The 20588-nt window shown below is 33.9% G+C and overlaps 1 long non-coding RNA gene across 1 annotated transcript in view; it reads right to left on the bottom strand.

The window, feature by feature from the left end:
- The window catches only part of LOC149790161 (uncharacterized), a 338762-nt gene that overhangs the window by 241766 nt on the left and 76408 nt on the right, over positions 1 to 20588 (bottom strand). The window lies entirely within an intron of this gene.

Genomic DNA, 20588 nt, shown 5'->3' with positions numbered 1-20588 from the left:
AGTGTTGATTGAAACCGAAATTAAATGACAATTGTTATGTATATTTAATTTGCTTTGTTTCTGAGGTTTTTTTTACATTATGTTATTACATCCCCTTGCAAAATGTATGTTGGACTTGATCTTGTTTAAAATTGAATTCATTTCGGCTTGACCCAAAATTACTTTTTTATTTTTTTCATTGTAAACAAACAATTCATAGCTAAATTATTCTCTATATGTATGGGTTGAAAATCCGATGTATTATTAATTTAAGAAGTAAATACTTTTATTTGGGTCTGTTTTGGAATTTCCTAATTCTTAGCCTGTCCAATGAAATTCCTTTAGCTGGTCATTTAGGAACTAATGAGACTTATCTCAATATATTGAATCACTTCAATTGGCCAAACATTAAAAGTGATGTTTGTAAATACTTCAGATCTTGTCACACTTGTCAAATGGTATGAAAACCCAACCTTATGATACCTAAGGCTCATTCGTAACCTATTCCAGCATTTGACGAAGTATTTAGCAGAATAATGGTAGATTGTGTCCCTTAAATAAGACCAAGTCAGGTAACCAATACTTGTTGACCGTAATGTGTGCGTCACCAAGGTTCCCAGAGGCAATTCCTTTGAGGAATATGAAAACTGAAACAATAATACAAGCTTCGATAACGATTTTATACTCAATTTGGCCTTCCCAGATCTGTCCGATGTCATCAAGGGTAAAATTATATGTCTGGACTTTTCCAGCAAGCTATCTTAAATTAGACTTCCATCAATTCAAGTCCAAAGAGAAATTAAGGTTTGACAGAGCTGCAATGGAGATAATGTTTCAGTCTGGTGATGGAGTTCTGTCTTACTTGCTCATTCTTCCAAATTTTCGTCAGATTATGTATGATGGTCTGTGCAAGGTCAATAAGAAAATGAATGAGTTAAATTACAATAATAGTAATCCTGGGATGTAAACACGTTAAAGGCGTAAGCAGCAAGCATGGTGAACAGACCTTTTGCTGAAACGTAATTTTCAAAACTAAAACCTCATACGAAAACAATGAAAACTATAAACGTAATGACGCCGAAACCAAGGCTTCTAACTTTACCGAGAGTTTCGCTAACTGGGTTAGTTTATTTTGTTACTTTATCTTTGTCGTTTGTGTTTTTTTTAAATTTGTATGTATGTTTCGTTTATCCACCGGATGTTTCATTGAGGTTGAACCGTCTCTGCTGTTGTAATTAAATAATTATTATATCAGCTATACAGTCTTATACGGTTAGATTAGCTAGAGAAAGATTTGAAGCAATTAAGAAATATCTTCCGGTCCGTGATTCTGTCAGACGAAAACTACAGGAACGTCAAGAATCTCAAGTTGAATTTGCAGAATATTCATAACAGTTATTTAATCCGATTGTCGAACCAACAAAAAAAATTGTTACAGCAACTGAGGCGACTCAAAAAGTTCTTGAAACATTGCCTGTTGATATTGCTGGCCGTCTTCAAGTAGCTCAACCACCTCCCAAACAACCTCCTCAACCAGAACCCGAAGTTCAACTTAAACCTTTGTCAAGATTCAGAACTAAAATTATGTTTAAATTCACGCCTAAAGGTATTGACGCTATCAAAGACCCATAACAAATACTCGATATTACCTCATTTGGATATCATGAAAGAGATAAGTATGTAAGACTCGAGTATATAATACTCTAAAAGCTGCTATTGGAGAAAAGATGTATATCGTATCGCTGCTGCTACTCTGAAAATCCTAAGGAAGATTTTATGAGTTTGAGGTCTTTGAGAATAAAGTATATGATTATATTAAAGAAACAAAAAAGTAGAAGACAAAAGGAAGAAAGAATAAAGCAGCAACTTAACAAAGCAAAAGTAGAAAGATCATCCTTAAGATTTCGGAAGAGAAAAGCAGATGAAACAATAAGTGAGGAAGGAGGCGCAACTGGAAGTGGTTTTTCTACTCAAGGAAGTAGTCTTATTACTTGTCCTGAAGTATTCTTGCCGATGTTCACTAACTATAAATTCTGATCGGAGGAAAACGCGTAGGAAATAATTCTCCAGAACTTATTAATGAAATATCGGATATTTGTCGAAGATTATTTACAGGATGTGTTAATACAGAAAATAATGGCAATGATAGAATTAGTTTCGTTAATAATTGCACCATGGCTATGTTTGACAGTGCTATATACATGATTGATGGAAATTAATATTGAATATATTCAAAAGGACGTCGACGTTGATACAACAATTATAGGTCTAGCAAGGTATTCTGTTGATTATACAAGATCAACTGGCCCGTCAATGATGTTTACTAAAGACACTTCTAACTTTCCTGACAACAGCCATTATAATATAGGACGACCATTGAACCATGCTGGCAAAGACAATGTTGGTGTGCAAAATGTAATGATTAGCGTTAATGCTTAAACGTATTTTTAACAACATGTCAATCAATGTTAAGAGATAATAAAAGATTTTCAGGGCCGATTACACTGTCTTTCATGTTTGGATTTTGTAGAAAATTTAGTAAGGTTATTTTCAGGGCCAAGCATAGAGTTGTACTTGTAATAAAGGCTACTGATGATGATGACATTTGGCGAGAATGTATTGGCGTTGGTGCTGGTAAAGTATTACTAACAAAACTTTCGTTGTGGATGCCGGTAATGACTCCAACGTTTGCCGAAGAACACAAATTATTATCTTTTATGGATTTAGGTTTTACATTATTATTATCATGGTTAACAACAACTACAGAGAGTGTTCAAAGTACCGTTAATGGTTTATTCACGTGTCATATAACATCTCAGGATGGTGTATCTGCGCAAAGGAATTTCATTGTTTTTCAAAATACTGAAAGAGTAATCTCACAAGAAGAAAGTCCAATGATATTTAACAAACGTTTTAGTTTCTGAAGTTTCATTGAGGATAAATGGACATCAAGAACGTATTGAAGATATATTATTAAATTTTGAATTAAATCATGTGGCACGTGCATATCATCAGTTAATGACATTTATGGGAAGTGATCAAAATGTAGATACTGGTTTGCAAATATCGCAACTAGATTTTATAAATCTGTATCATATTTATTACTATTCGCTGGAACATCTTGATTTATCTAGACAATCCGTCGTTGATATTCACTTTCGAGCTCGAGTAAATAGAAACGCTGGAACTGTTCCTAATTACAGAGCAGTTGTTGTTATACTCAGCGACAAATCAATGTTACTTGAAGGTGTTGGTTGGCGAATGAGAGTTGTTGATACTCCAGTAGAAAACATGTAATTAAATCACCCACGATATTTAGAAAGGTCATATCATCATGTTAGTGTCAGTCTGACTCCCGGTCAGAGTTTCAATAAAGTTCAGCAAAGAACTATGGGACAAAAAATCTCTTAAAAAAATAACAAATCGCAGGTGGTCCGAATACATTATATCTGACTAACGTGAATTTAAACATTTCAATAGCGTCAAACAATCAGGAATAGGAGTTAAACTCAATACTTCTGCTTACGGTATAAATATTTCAATTAAAACGGGTGGTATATTTTCAATTCTTGCACCTTTACTGGCGTTAATAACCGCTACAGCTCCAACCATTTCAAAAACAGCTGCACTTGGTATTTTAAGTGTTGTTGCTTGACGTGCTGGTGAAAAGCTGGCTGACAAAATAACAGGAGGGAGAATAAAAAAGGAAAGGGGTCTAGGAATACTAGAAAGCACCTATCGATACGGAAAAGATCTGCAACTTCCAGGAACAATTCGTTAATCCGCCCAATGTCAAATTTTGATGTACTTGATGCTGCCAAAAAATTAAATATAAAAGATTTCAGAGGTGCTTTTATGCGTGATCAATTACCAAAACAACTAAACAATGTTGAAACATGAATTATTAATCTTGATAATAGTTATGGGCCTGGTACTGATTGGGTTGCATACGTGTTTGATCCGCGAAGATCTATTTATTTTGATTCATGAGGCCTTCCTCTGCGAATAAGAAGTTTTAAAATACGCCAAGAATATTCCGTTTTAGAATTCATTATTGCCAACATAAACACTAACTGATCCGCCAATATGCGGTCGTTAATGTATTAAATGTTATATCTTCATCAACATTACCACCTCATAAAGTCGTGCACGAGTATACAAATAACCGCGTCGTATTAAACAGATCGTACAGTATAATGGTTGATATTTACCGAAGATCTTCTGTCAAAGACAAGAAGAAAAAAAAGAACATGGTATTGATTTGTTAAATTAGGCGACTAAAGATGAACTTGCTGATATTATGAATCTTTTTGGGGTTGATAAAGATGATGTTGTTATTTTTCAAGATAAATATGGTGTTTTAGACGACTAATATCAAATGGAATGACATAGTTCGTCGAGTTGTCGGTGCTACTACGGATAACATTCCAGTATTCACCAATGACAGAAAATCAGAGACTCAGGTATATCAATCGCAACTATTAAAAATGAAAGTGCTGCTAATCGCTTACGATCTACCAGTGATATAATGACAAGTGAACTCAGCATGAATAGAAATAGAATAGTTGATTTAAGAGATCCAACATCGGATGAAGATGACGCAGCGAAAAATATGTAGACACTGTAGATACTACATTAACCACGCTATGACCTGAGTATGATGTTCACGTAAGTATGTTTACAAATCTTCGTAGAAATTTAAAAAAACAATTAATGAAATCGCAGAGGAATTCTTTGGAAGTCTGTGACTGTTGACGTGGAATTCCTGATATCGTTAGAAAATTAATCTGATTAAAATACTCCACAACCAAATTATCAATCTGGTATATACAGTAGCGTCTGACCAAGCATTAGAGTTAGCGGTATATACGTGCCCTTAGTACTTGGCTTTGTAACATTTATAATATCTACCTCGTTTTCACGGCGTTATCCACTGACTCCGTCAGCTGGATTTCCTGGATGTATGTTAGTGAGTTTAGATTAAAACGACGAGGAAACATTTACTGTGGAACCCGAAGAAAAGAAGCTCGGCTTGATTTACTATTGGTGTATTGAATTAGTAGCTAAATTACCACCTAATTAAAATATAATGAGTATTTAGATTAACGTTCAACGTTTTAGATACAATCAAGCACGTGTATGACAAACAAATTTAAGAAATATCGTTGACGAGTATACAGAAAAAATAAAATATATTTCAGACATGTAGATGTCGTTGACATAATTGTTTATTCAGCCTCCGCTGTTATTGCTGGAGCCGGCGTATTATTCTCAACGAATTATGACACCAGCACTTGTAACAGTTTGTGTTTCATCTGCGACAATGATTGCGGTATCCTTAATATCATTGCAAAAAAATATGCACTTGCACAAATACAAAATTGCATGATTATATAATAAAATTACATACAGCTAGTATACTCCGAAGGAGTTATTTTGACAAATTTTAACGAACAGAGCTCCAATAAAAACAACAATGATATCAGTAAGCTCCTCTGATCCTGACTAGCACAATTACGAGTATACATAGTTGGCCAAATATCAGATCAAAATCATTCGGTGGATTACTGGCAAATAAATCACTTGGATTTGCAAAAAAAAAAAAAATGATGCAACATCAGATTGGAATGTTGTCAGAATTCCATCAAGCAGTTATCAAATCGAAAAAGTTAATGATGAATTCCAGTGCAGAATAAAATATATTATGGGAAGGGAATCCAAAATAGCTAAAACAGTTCATGAGCCAACCTTATCATCAGCAATTAAAATATATTTACCAGATTAAATTGTAGATATTTATCAATCGTCAATTATATCAATTTTAGGATGGCCTGAAATGACATCAGAATATAAGAGACTGTCTGAACCTCAACGACATGATTCCTCTATTCACGAAAAGAAATTTATAACAACTCCAGATTATCGAAAATAATGTGTATTGTGTTAATGAAAGAATATTCAAATCACTAGCTAGAAAAATTAAAGCTGAATATATGTTTATAACTCCAAAAAATTAGACCAGTCATTTAAAACTAATGTTCTGGAATATCCTAATGATGATCTGAAAAAGAATATTTGAAACAATAAAGTATTTAATTTAAATTGCATCAGACCTTGAGTACATCAATCAATCAACCATTGATATTATGAAAACACATACAGTAAATATACGACAAGATAATAAAAGAATATATTTTTAGCAACTATTTCTCATTCATTATTAAATAGCTGAAGCAGATGAAGGAACATTTATAATACCATAATTTGAAACTGATCAACATAAATGAAGACTTAACGATATTGTCAACGAAAACTTTCCTAAAATTGTTGAGTCGTGGAGAAAAATAAATCTACCGGCATATATTATCAGACATAATAATGAGGACTTTGTATAGCGCCTAATCTTTAGAAGCTTTAAGCGCTTTACAACATTATACAACACCTATAAGATAAGAAACATAATAATATTATTACAAAAACAAACAACATAAAATTAGAAAAAACATTAAAAAATAGAAAAAAATGCTGAGAATATTTCATAAACATTTTTAGGTCTTTAAGTTTGTTCAGTGAATGTGATCACTGTGTCTTTTTGTCTAAGTTCAGTGGGCAATTCATTCCACATTGCTGGACCCTGGTATGCAAAAGAACGTTGTAATATGACTTTGTTTTTATAGTGGGAATAATGAGTATACGATTGAAGAAGGAGCGTAAGTATCTTGCTGGTTTATATACATAGGTGAGGTCAGATAGGTATGTTGGACTAGAGTCCGACAGTGAAATGTAGCACAGAGAGAAAAAAAATTGTGTTTGATTCTGGATGGAACGGATAGCCAGTGTAGGGTATAGAGTAGCGGGGAGGTGTGCTCTGATCGTGGTACTCTAAGTATGATCCGAGCAGCTGTGTTTTGAACATTTTGAAGTTTCTGGAGTAGATATTGAGATGAATCAGACAGAATTGAGTTACAATAGTCCAGTCTTGAAAGTACTAATGAACACACAAGTGTTTTAGTGGCATCAACTGAAAGATATTTGCGAACTGAGCTGATGCGTCTCAGCTCAAGATATGCAGTCTTGCATATGTTCGTGACATGTTGGTGCGATATGAGAGTACTGTCCAGAGTAACACATAGGTTTCGTTCTGATTGTGTGAATTTAATGTTGGCGTTGCTGATATTTATTGTTTGAGTTAAAGGATGTGAATGGGAAAGTCTTTGTGTTGTGATCAGAATGGCCTCAGTTTTATCATCATTCATCTGCAGCTTGTTACAGGTCATCCATGATTTCACATCAGAAATGCACCTCTCTACAACTTGATTGGTAGCATCAACTTCAGTTATGTGGCTAGATTTGCATATTTGGGTGTCATCATCGTACAATTGGTGAGACACTGAATGATGATCTATAACACTTGAGAGGGACTGAGTGTACAGAATGAAGAGAACAGGTCCAAGAACGGACCCCCGTGGAACCCCACAACATAGATCAACTGGGCTGGAGTGTATTCCATTTGGAGATATTATTTGTGTCATGTTGACCAAGTAGGACTTGAACCACAGTAAGGCTGTATCATGAATGCCAAATAAATGCTGGAGACGGTGAAGTAATATCATGGTCTATTGTGTCAAATGCTGCAGACAAATCAAGGAGGGTGAGTACTGTAATCTTTCCGCTATCCAACTCAGAGATAATGTCATTAACTACTTTTAGAAGAGTAGTTTCGGTACTGTGGCAATGGCAATATGCAGACTGTACACTGCTAAAAAAGACTATTTGAATTCAGATGAGATACAAGCTGGGATAGAACAACCTCTTCTAAGATTTTTTAAATGAATGGGAGATTAGAAACTGGGCGGTAGTTCTTTAAATCGTTATGGTCTAGTGTTGGTTTCTTCAGCAGAGGTTTTACAATGGCAGTTTTTAAAAATGATGGGAATTCCCCAGATGAGAGATAGGTATTAATAACGACAGTTAGTGAAGGCAATACTGGATCTAAGCACTCAAGCAGCAGTGACGTTGGAATTGGATAAGTTCACATGACTTTGGTGCACTCTTCATCACGATTGTACGTACGAAATCCATAGAGACAGGTTCAAATGCTGCTAATGGTTGCCATTCAAATTCTGTATCCCAGCTGTATGGTGACGACAAGTCAATTGAAATTGTGGTGTCAAGCTTATCTCTAATGGTTTGTTCTTTGTCACGGAAGAAATTTGCAAATATGTCCGGAAGGTCGACTGGAGAGAAGGTAGTTGGAAGTGGTGTTGATTTGTTCCTTGATATTAGCTTGTTAGTAATCTCGAAGAGGTCTTTTCAGCTGGAACTTTCCATGATCTTAGCAGTGTAGTGGGCTGATTTCGCTGCATGGACTATATTTGTGACATTCTTCTTAGCGACTTCATAGATTTGCTTATGAATAGTGAGTCTGATGGAAAGCCGGAGCCTCTCAGCTTTACGGCGGTCTCTTTTAGCAGTGCGAAGTTGGTCCCTAGCACTACTATACCATGGAGAACACTTTTGAATTGATACTCTTCACTTGGTAGCTGGGACATGTTTGTCAAGTAATGAACGCCGACAGCTATCAAGTTGTTCTGCGGTAGGAGGTAAGCAAGTTGTTAGGTTAGCTTGGATGTCGTGCATTAGTTTGGTTCTATTTATGATACGAAGGTTTCTCTTAGTAGCAGATAAAGGTGGAGGGTAAGGGACTGATATGTCAAGATGGCATATAATGCAGAGGTGATCTGATGCAAGTTCATGGGATACCAGGGAGGACCGTAGAATGTTATCATCAGGTCTATGAAGAATCCAGTCTAAAATGTGACCATGTTTATAGGTAGGTTGGTTAACTGACTGTTTGAGGTTGAAAACATTAATGGAATCTATGAGTTTTGATGTATTTGAGTTTCCGGGACAGTCAAAGTGAAAGTTGAAATCTCCAAGAATAATCAGGTTGCCACCTATCGGATTTCCATAGTCCAGGAGATTCGGAAACTGCTACAAAATGACAGAGTCAGCCAGCTGTTATTTCTACTAGGAGGAGGGCGGTATAGACAGAAAAAATGGACTGACCTTTGCTCCAGTGTGAGTGTGGTTTGGACTAGTTCAAACGATGTGTGGTCGAAATTGAATGTTGTGGTATAGTTAAGATATTTTATCATGTAGCCTTTGTGATGACAGCAATTCCACCTCCACGAGGGGGAACGACTTGATAGAGTAACCAGTGGGTGTTAGATCCGCACAATTGGGCTCATCGCCTGATGTTTTTAGCCATGTTTCTGTCACGGAAAATATGTCAACATTTTGGTCGTTGATAAAATTAACTATTTCTGTGAGCTTTTCCGGTGGTTCTACTGACTGGACATTGAATAATGGAATGCGCAGATGTATTTCTTGGATAGTTGACACAAAGGTTGACTAATTATTTGGGATTTGAATTAGGTTATCTAAATTAACGGTCGAATTTGTTTTAAATGGTTGTGCCGAAATAAGGGAGATAACTGGAATTCTTCTTCCTGTTCTACGCCGGCCAGCTTTGAAACAACGTTTCTTTTTTCGCTTCTGTTTACATTTAGGTAATGATGAATTTAGTCCCAGTTCGTTTAGTCTAGAGCCCAATGTTGTGTTGAGAGCCAGGGAGTGAACCTTTAAAGCAATTAATGAGGGTCCATCGTAGCATAAACGGGTTGACTGGCGAGTATCACGTGATGGCGGTTTGTTCATAAACAGTGGAGCAAGACAGCTGAGAAAAAGTCTAATTATTCTCGTTTCCAAAACAAGGAGATGAAGAAACGCATACGAATTTAACATGCAAACAGGCAACAAGCACAAATATCATGAAAACGGCACTAAAAAACGGAACAGCTGCTTCAAGCCGGTTAAGCGATAGCGGCCATCTTGTTTAATCCAATAAGCATAGCAATGATCCATACGGTGGCGGCAGACATATTTCACCAGGAATTGTAAATAGAACTTCAACGATTGCAGTTAATCTTGTATGTGATGCAATTGATGGCATTTATCAAATAGATCTTGAACAATCAAATCAAGCTCAACAAGTATATATTTTATATGCTTTTACACCACAAGTACCTCCTGGATAGTTGATTGTCCAAGAACCTATAGATCCTGTTTATCTACAATGTCATAATCAGTTATTCTCAAGAATACATTTCAAACTAACTGACCAATCCGGACACTTTATTGACTGAAATGAAAATCTGAATATACATTTATATGAAAGATCTTAACGATTTTTGATCCTGTACAGTGTTTTACAATTAATTATTTAGTCAAGGTGAAAATCTGATCAAAAACAGAAATGAGAAAAAAATACATAAAAATCCTTGACAAAGTCAAAGCAAATAACAAATAACGAAATTATAACATCATTTTTAAAAATAAATGATCACTAGTTAATTTGATAGGGTAGATATCACAATAGTGAAAATCAGTTAGATTTTATAAGTTTGATGGGGTAAATAGTACTAAAATTGTAAAAATCTCATCAAAAACAGGAAAAAGAAAAAGTACAGCACAATTCTTGACAAAGTCAAAGCAAATAAAAAATAAATTTATTATAACCGAACTTTTTTATTTCTCATATCTAATAAAAGTCAAAGGATAATTAATCACGACATTGCGGTAACTTTCATTTTCATCAGTGACGTTGTCAATTCTTTCAAAATAATCTTTACTACTTTCACTTTCGTCACTTCTTTCACGAATAACTTTGTCGTTGTTTTCATTTTCACGATCTGACATCAACTTTTTAAATACCTGACGCGTGTGTTAATAATTTTATTCGTTTCGTATTGGTGAGCTAATTCTGATCTCATATTTTCGATCAGAGTGATTCGAATTTTTTAACCTCCGTATATTTTACAGTAGTCAAAGATTGGATCGTAGCTTGCTGTATAATCTGCATGTATCTACATTCCGCTGAAAGTGTATATCGATCTTTAAATTTACGTGTTTGCAATCATCCAAAATCACAAATAATTTTTTTCTGGATCAAGTTGAATTTGTATGCTTTCTTTTTTACATTTTTCATTGCAGAAGTAATATCAATCATTAATATTGTTGTAATTCATTATATATATATATATATATATATATATATATATATATATATATATATATATATATATATATATATATATATATATATATATATATATATATATATATATATATATATATATATATTACAAAAATATTGTATTAAGCTATTTACAGTGTTTATACAATAGTAATTATAAGGACGGAACAACACATATAGTAGCACATTTACAGCATTGTATTAAGATATGCAATGTCCTATATACAATTTTCATTCTAATTCAAACAGGAATTCCACATAGTGCCATGACAATGTTTCAGTTAGGAATACCACATAGAGTCATGATAACGGTTCAGTCATAACAATGGTTCATATCAGAAATACAAGATAGCGTCATGCCAATGGTTCGGTTATAATATTGGTTCAGTCATGAAAATGGTTCAATCAGAAATTGCACATAGTGTCATGATAATGGTTCAGTTATGGTTCAGTCATGAAAATGGTTTGGTCAGGAATACAACATATAGTCATAACAATGGTTCAGTTATGACAATGGTTCAGTCAGGAATTCCACATAGTGTCAAGACAATGGTTCAGTCAGGAATACCACATAGTGTCATGACATATAATCTTAATTCTTAGGATGGCACAATACACATAATCTTAATTCTAAGGACGGCATAGTACATATAATTTTAATTCTAAGGACGACACAATACATATAATGTTAATTCTAAGGTCGGCACAACACATATACGGGATCCTTCTCTACATTCGACAGATTTTTGCACACTCACCCAATAATCAACCCCGGGAGTGTACAAAAGAACACCCACTACGTGGTGACATGGTTAAAGTTCGAGTTTTGGGGAGGACCCTATTTTGTATAGAAAAACCGCGATTACAACCACCGTTGACAGTTGTCAGTCAAGGCTTTGGATCGCCGGATCTCGAGTATGAGAATGGAACATTCTAACATTGTAGTACTGTACACATCTCAAATATATATTTCAGACATTATTATAAAGTTATCTATGCTGGATTGCTACAGAGGATTATTATACAGAACTTGTAAAAGTACAGCGTGGATTTATTTCTGTTTCTAAGCACTATGTATAAAATAATTGTATATATATTTCTGTATAACAGGAGGATCTAGAAATAACTGAACTGTATTCTGCATGTAACGGACTGTGCGTAACCTGTTTTCTGCCTTAAGCTAGAAAGTACAAATACCCTTTTACTAATCTGAACTATTATAGCATGATGTTACTCCACTGATATGAATTATATAACAGATGGTTAATACTTAATTAATGTAACAAAAATAAAATTAAGCTCTACCTCGAAAAGATATTCTACAGAGTAATCTCCCTTCTTGAGAGATTAGTAACGTAGCGATAAGCGTAGCAAATATTGAATTACCCTACCGGAGAGAGTTTTATCTTGACAGAGATATCTCCCTTCAATAACACCGAACCTTTATACTGCCATAACAAAGACTGAGGTATCAAAATAAATAAATAAATATTCTATCTAGATATTCTTGTGATTTTTGAAACATCGACAAGTACTATCTATCTATCTATCTATCTATCTATCTATCTATCTATCTGTCTGTCTGTCTGTCTGTCTGTCTGTTTGTCTGTCTGTCTGTCTATCTATTTGTCTGTCTGTCTGTCTATCTGTCTGTCTGTCTATCTATATATCTATCTCTCTCTATCTATCGATCTATGTCTCTCTGTCTGTGTATACATACATACATACATAATATATATATATATATATATATATATATATATATATATATATATATATATATATATATATATATATATATATATATATATATATTCCGAAGTTTCAACAAAAACCATAGATATCTCAAATTGATGAAATAACCATTCACAAGACCGTCTTCGATACTCCGCGATAACGTTCGTAAATAAATTTATGAGATTAATACTTTTATTTCCATCAACACCAAACACTTGATAACCAGAAGTAATGTTAACATAACCGACTGGTGTCTTTAGTCGACAGTTCCTGATGAAATGACCCCGAGTGGTCTAAGCGCTCTCCGTTACGGACCACTGCCATCTCACCTCTCTCTGCGTTGGTTCGAGTCTCGGATTCAGCCAATGTGGGTATGTGAGAAAGCCTGCCAGTAGCTTCTCGTGGGTCGGTGGTTCTTTCTGTTGTTTTCCCGGATTCTTCCTCCACCATTAATACTGGACGCCATATATAGCCTATCGTGTGCTGAAAGGTAACTTTAAACCCTACAACAACAACAACAACAACAACAACAACAAGGTTTCTGATGATACCACCACGAGATGCTTCATAATTCTTGATGATAGAATGTTTCATAAATTCATTTTGCTCCATTTGTGTATAATAATATCATTTGTTTAAATGACTATATGGCTAAGTTACTATTTGAAAATCTTGCCAGATAGTCTTCTACTTTTTTTATAACTTTATCATTATTGTCGTTGTTATTTTTTTTAATGATACTATCTTTTGAGCTCTCTGTATTTATTAGCATCACATTGCACAAATTACTGCTTGTTTCCTATAACTCCAACACCACACTTCATACACGGTTTAGGTCCTAAACTCACCCTAAGTACATTTTGTAAATGACATCCGCAGAATTCGTTTACACAAGCTCTGTTACAAGGAGTTATAGAACCTATCATAATAAGGTTGCATTTGTTCTTTGTTTGAATCATTGTACATGTATTATATCAATTTAAATATATATTTGTCTTAATTATAGTATGAACGAATTGACAGAGAATAAAATTAAGCCTTTTGAAAATAAATTTAATCTTGGCAGTATATCCCCGGATTTAGCGATGCGAGATCTGGTTAATCCGACGAATAAAAGTTTGATTAATACTATTGATGACGCCAAGAAAGAATTTAGCAAGGATGGTGCATCTCATGTGTGGTCGACGTTTAAAATCATACGCATCACCGATGGTGTCGACAAAGTTGTGGATGCTACAATGAACGACAAACAAGCGGCAGCGATTATTAATTATCTCGACGATCAAAGATATGTTTTCTTAGAGTAAGTTAATTGTTTTAACAGAAACAAACAATACATAGATTATCAGTGACAAACGTGACCCTGTCCTTCATAATGAAATGTTTGCCGTATTAAGTAAAAATTCTAAACCACGATTGTTGACTGGTATTGACAACCCGTATTATGAAAGTGCATATCCTGTAACCGCGGTTATTTATGGAATTTATCCGATAAATGATAAACCCAGCGTTAATAATCTAAAATCGATGAACATTGCAAAAATTAATCGTGTAGCAGAACGAGTAACGGAACATTTTACGTTGAAACCGATTAATAGAAAAAAGACGTAAGAGAATAAAGAGTCTGGAGAAATAGTTAAAGATACCTGAACATCTCTCAGAGACTTCCCTGAATTAGGAAAGAAAATAAAATTCCCGATAATGGTAAGAACCATAACCGCAGGGATTTTATACGACTCAAAGTAAAATCGAAAGATATTATTTTGAAACTACTGATCACGGTGTGCATGCGTGGACAATATTTCTACGAAATCGAACTGTTAAATTTTATCAAGGAGATATATTTGATTTTATTAACGAAATCAGTAATAATGATTATGTATCAGTGTGGTTATTTCAAAGTTCAGATAATGGAAATTATGATCATTTATACGGCCTAATGGCGTTTTTTGTCGTACAGAATCTCTCCATGATGAAATAAAAAATCTTGCGTCAAAATACACCCATGGCGATACTGATGAATTACTGAGTAAATGTTTTACTGTTCCGTCACTTGCTTTTGATTTTGCTAGAGAGAAAAATTCGTGGAAACCAACACGATTGGATCTTCTTGAAGAAATACGACTCAGCTGTGTCAAATACGGACACGCTGGATTATGGGATACTGAATACGAATTTAGAGATGTTATTTGAATTATTATGGTTGCATTCTATCCAGTTTATCATAAACTGCCAATATAGCAGCAACGAATAAATTAATTGCTGATGAGATGCTTTGTATTACTTACTACTGATATTCGTATGTCATTTAGCGTTATGTATACCTGAATGTATTATATACTTATGAACTATTAACGACCGTTTCAGCGGTCTTGTTCGAAACCAGCTCAGAGTTGTTTATTTTAGTATTAGATACTAAGTTGACATCATTTTTACAACATTAAATATCAAATAAAAGGAATTTAGAAATATGTATGTCCAGTACAGTGAATTGTTCTTTACATCTAAATTAAAAAACAGATCAGAAAACTTGATCCACAATATCATTCGCTCAAAAAATTAAAAGGAAAAGAGCATAGAAATATGAGATTTTTTGCATGTCCTCAAACGTTTGGTCGGTTTAGGTCTCTAGGAATCACGTGAGAGTCTGGTGGAATGCCAACTGCATGCTAGATGCACACACGGAAATTCATCCAGATTATGCAATCAAGATGAATGACCAGAATACCTATTTTTCGAGAGGACTAGACCATACTAAAATTTGCAATAAATGCTGGAAAGGATGCTTGTCAAGAATTACACACCTACAATAAATGTCTCAACGTAAGAATTAAATATTAAATTAAGAATTAAATATTACATTTTGAAAGTTAAGAGAAATTTTCAGATATCGTGGTTGCATTGAGATCTAAAGATAGAAGAAATTACAATACCTTATAAAACAGTATGGACGCTGTGAATCGGATGCTAGTCTAACAACGTCGTAATAGCACCTTCAAATCAGTTTAATATGGAATTTACTCTGTCATGCCCTTGTTAAATCAAACTTGGCTGATAACATGACACAGATTAAATATGTCATTATGACTCAGGTCAGATGTTTACTACTGTAGGTATCCATATAACGCAGGAGTGAATTGACAGCATTGAAATGTACATCATGTGTGCAGTTTGTCTTGGACACCTATTAAATGTAATAAATTATTTATCAGCCATATTGCATTGTAAAGTACGTGGATATCGTTCCATTGTTATAATGATCCGACCGTCTTCCTCTGAATACGTTCATACATACATACATACATACATACATACATACATAAATACATACATACATACATACATACTTACATGCATGCATGCATGCATGCATACATACATACATACGTACGTACGTACGTACGTACGTACATACATACATACATACATACATACATACATACATACATACACACACACACACATACATACATACATACATACATACATACATACATACATACATACATACATACACGCATTTGGGTTGAGCTTAAATTTTCATACTTTTATGCTCGCATTACAGTCATATATCGACATTAATTTCGTTTTTTATAATTTTTCCACCTTTTATTCATCAAATATAATAATTTTCGTCTTATATCTTTTCCTCCCCTTCTATAGTTTGTTAATGCCTTTTTAATGTTTTGGGTGATGAGTGGTTAGGATGACGTGGAGACATTTCCATAGTAAAAACAGTCTCATAGGACACCACTTTAAAAAAATCATAATTAAATATAGTAATAATATTTTCAATTAGTAATTGTAACTAGCAATTGTGTTTGGAAATGATGGATAACTAGTACGTTCATATGTGTTGATAAAAACCGAAAATTGTTATGTATATTTATTTTTATATTTATTTGATTTGTTTCTAAGTTTTATTTTATATTGTGTCATTGCATCCAATTGTAACATGTCTTAAATTGAATTCATTTCTGTTTGACCCAAATTGACCTTTTTATTTTATTCGTTGTAAACAAGCAATACATAGCTAATTTATTCTCCTTATGTATGAGTTTAAAATCCTTATTATTATTAATTGAAGAAGTAAATACGTTTATTTGGGTCAATGTTTTGGAATTTCCTAATTCTTAGTCTGTCCAATGGAATTCCTTTAGCTGCTCATTTAGGAACTAATGAGACTTATCTCAATATGTTGAATCACTTCCATTGGCCAAACATTGCAAATGATGTTTGTAAATACTTCAGATCTTGTCACATGGTATAGAACTTCAACCTTTAGATACCTATGGTTCATTTGTAACCTTATCCAGCATTTCACGAACCATTTACCAGAATAATGGTAGATTGTGTCGGTCCCTTTCATAAAACCAAGTCAGGTAACCAATACTTGTTGACAGTAATGTGATTCACAGAGGCAATTCCTTTGAGGAATATTAAAACTTAAACACTAATTAAAGCTTCGATAACGATATTATACTCAATTGGGCCTTCCCAAATCTGTCCGATGTCATCAAGGGTAAAATTTAGAAATGACCTTCATAATACATTCACGGTAAGAATGGTTGTGCCACAACAACTACTTATGCAATTTTATAACAATGTATCGTATACTGATACGTGCCAAATGTATCTTTTTAATCACTTAAAGACATGAAATTTCCGATTGATCTAGCATGTTCAGTTCAAGAAAGCATTACTTTTATCCGGATAAAGCGCTGTTGCTATAATCAAACCCACCAAACAGTAAAGACAGTTCTGTAACCATATAGCAACTAGCGAGGCTGTGAGTGATTGACCTAACTCTGATTTTATTGCTACAAACATTTACTACCTGGATTATGTATACCTTCACCATGGGGTTTGTTCAAGCATATATGTTATTTCTTTGTCAGTCTGGCTAGAACTAGTTATTCAAATGAAACTACTACAACTACTACTACTCTTCCTCCTGTCCTTAATCCTTCTAATGATTTTCCTCCCCTCTCCTCTTTCTCCTCCTTAAACTAATATTGCGAATGTTGTTGACACTACGGCCAAATATCCCTGAACATCTCATCAGGCATGAAATACCACCACCACCCCAATTACTAGTAAGTAGACTATTAGTGCCTTTGCTTCCAAATTACCTAAAACAATATATGCCAATTGTCTCTTTGCTGCTAACACCTTTTGAATATTTTAATAGGCGTCACCATTTCCTGGATACTGTTCTCCTGTCTTTTTGCGTAATTACAACATAATTCCCAAAATTCAAGCAATACAACTATGACTGCTACGATAATACTTTTAGTTTAATTTATACAAGACTGACCGACCCATTAATTGTATCCACTCTGATTATTGATATATGTATGTGTGTATGTGAGTGTGTGCGAGTGTGTGTGTGTGTGTGTGTGCTCAAACGTGGGTCATGATGGTGATGATGATAATATTGCTGACAACAACAGCGATTTAAATAACACATTTATCTAAATTACTTTGATCCTGTCTTACTTTATATATCAATCTTAACATCTACCATCAGCTTAAATTGAAATCTAAAAACAGGTATAGCTAGATAACCATGATCTGTCGGTTAAATATTGTATTCATATAAAATCTTTTATGGATCTAAATAAGACATTTTACAAATCAGACCTGAATGTAAAAGCATATCACATGAGGCTGTGAGACATTATCTATTGATTATCCATGACAAACGAGTGTGCAACACTATGTATGTATGTATGTATGTATGTATGTATGTATTATGTTTATTTGCAAAACCTTAAGTTCCTTAAAAATTTTATTTAGTTGCTTTTCTACCACATGTATAATTGCTCTTCACAACGGATTTGTACAAGTAAGTTGCCAATGTGAATGATATTTCTATAGCCAAACCAGATATATTATTACGCGCATTAATTTTTAATGATATGTATTATTATATGATAGGACTCTTCACTCTCAGGAAAACAAAGGGCATTACAATACTGAACACGATGAGAAACGATAACGAAATTAAGGAATTACACATAAGTCAGATAAGTAATAAGTGTCTTGGACGAACATGACAGATAATTATGTATTCAACTGATACGTCTTGCAAGTACGATTCTGCGATATATTATTATCAAATCACGTACATGTTTTGTATAGAAATCAAAAATACATATTCGCATTACGTATGTTTACAACTGCTTGAAGTCCTATCAAGACAGTGATCAAGGCAAATTGTATTGCTACGTGTTGAGAACGGGTTCTGTATCAATTCAGAAATCGTCAGGTGGAGGTTTTTATTTTGAGGTACTTGCCACATTGTGTGCTTCAGTAACGTTTATATCATATTACTAATGGACTTATCTTGAAATAATTTGTTGCACTTATGAAGATAATGTATAGTGGCTTCAACTTTATTTCAGTAGTCAGGTATACATAATCGAAAATATATATTAATTCAAATGGGAATGTCACTTCCAGGGACTCAATAATAAGACTGATTACATCAAGTCAATCAAATAGACTAATTATATAATGATATAGGTCTATTAATATGACGTTATATTTTCGCAGATAATTTTATGTTTCTTCACAATGTTTTAATATATGTTAGTTGAACACTTTAACCAACATTTATTTTCTTTCCTTTAAGTATAAAAATATTCTACATTTTTCTTTTTTCTTCTGTAGCGCCTTTACAGATCTCGACTTTGTCTGGGAGGGTGCGATTCTTAACGTGGGTAGGATTCTTTGATTTTCTCGGGGGTTTTCCATGTTGTTCCTACACCAGATATACTTGCCGCCATATATAGTCTATGATGTGCTGAAAGATGGCGTTCAATCCACATCAACACAAAATTATCCCGACATAATTCATTCAGTTTATATTGTAGCCGTAGATATCTAATTAGGCCAAGTCTAGAGTTGTTTCTATTTCGAGGTACCACCGTGACTCAGTGGGTATCGTGTTGAAATCTTCACATTAATCGTCCGAAAGTATATCAGTAGGATTAGCCTGGTTCGGCTGCCGGTTTGTGTTCATGGGAAAGACTCTTTACTCCAAGTACCTAGTCACTAATAACCTGCCTATTTTGATTTGTCGTAAAACACCAAGCTATACCAAACCAAATTCTATATATTCCGAGTAAATAATACCCAGACTTACTCCAGTTAACATGATGTATTTTATAAAAGGGAATATTGGACACAACATGAATTTAATGTTTATACTTGATGCGATGGTCCATGGTAGCCAAGAAGTAAACATGTCGCTGGAAACGTTCTAATAATTCAAATAGAAAGACAGTATTGTTACCTGCGATACTTAGAAAGAAAAGATTACTGATCCCTTTTCCAATACTTTTAAGATTTTTTTCCTACTAATTTTCAAATCTAATATATTACGATTTAGAGAGCGAGAAAAAATATCAAAGAACTGTTTTCAATATCAATGCTTTGTTATTTTGCAATATGACCATCTTGATCATAATCATTTCCCTTATAACATTTAAGTAAAGTACGTTGTTTTGTAGAACGTTTAATAAAATGGAACACAAAACATGTGAGGAAGATGCATACTAAGGTATAGATATATTTTACTGTGACCCTCCGAACAGTGGTTAATATTTACATTTATCAGAAAACAATTGCAAAATACACAATCGTCTGCGTACCATATTATTTTTCTTTGAGGGTTTTGGGAGCTTGCATTTTAAGGATATGGTATAAATCACAAATAATTATTTTCTGGATCAAGTTGAATCTTTATGCCGTCTTTTTTTAATTTTTA

This window comes from Sinohyriopsis cumingii, chromosome 10 (assembly GCF_028554795.1).
Source record: "Sinohyriopsis cumingii isolate HCF-2022 chromosome 10, ASM2855479v2, whole genome shotgun sequence".
In the NCBI taxonomy this organism is placed as follows: Eukaryota; Metazoa; Mollusca; class Bivalvia; order Unionida; family Unionidae; genus Sinohyriopsis; species Sinohyriopsis cumingii.
The sequence above is the reverse complement of the archived record's forward strand: the minus strand, read 5'-3'. Positions and strand labels throughout refer to the sequence as shown.